The sequence below is a fragment of the Penaeus monodon genome, chromosome 29 (assembly GCF_015228065.2).
Source record: "Penaeus monodon isolate SGIC_2016 chromosome 29, NSTDA_Pmon_1, whole genome shotgun sequence".
Classification (NCBI taxonomy): Eukaryota; Metazoa; Arthropoda; class Malacostraca; order Decapoda; family Penaeidae; genus Penaeus; species Penaeus monodon.
The window spans coordinates 20,542,974-20,543,417 of NC_051414.1; the positions used below are offsets into that span (position 1 = coordinate 20,542,974).

A 444-nucleotide genomic window follows, 5' to 3' on the forward strand; every position below is an offset into this window, starting at 1 on the left:
CTCCACCCCCCAACGCAAGTAGACCACCGCAAACACACCCGACGCGGCCGAAGTCCCCGTCTCTCTTCACGAACACGTCTTGATCGGTTCTCAGAAGGCGTCCGGAGGGGCACAGGTGGACGCCCGACGGAGGCCGGTTCTCCCGCCGTGATATATTACTGTCATTGTCGGCGGCAAGGCGGGGGGATGGGGGGAAGGAGGAGGGGGGAGGTGCAGGAGGGGGTGGGGGATGAGAGAGGTGTTGGAGGGGGGTGTTGGAGAGGGAGGGGGTTGGGGAGGTGTTGGAAGGAGAGGAGGCAGGCGAGTGAGGGAGAAGTGGAGAGGTGTGGGAGGGGGTAGGGGGGAGGAAAGGAGAGGCGGGAGAGACAGGTAACGGACTTTGCTCTCTTTTTCTGCTTTAACGGCAACTGATGGATATGCCCAAAAGGCCTATTGATCTTTTTT

At 60.8% G+C, this 444-nt stretch overlaps 1 protein-coding gene across 1 annotated transcript in view; it reads right to left on the bottom strand.

Moving 5' to 3' along the window:
- Window positions 1-444, bottom strand: part of LOC119591767 (cadherin-related tumor suppressor-like) — a gene marked incomplete at its 3' end in the record, with an annotated part of 104,813 nt that overhangs the window by 100,295 nt on the left and 4,074 nt on the right.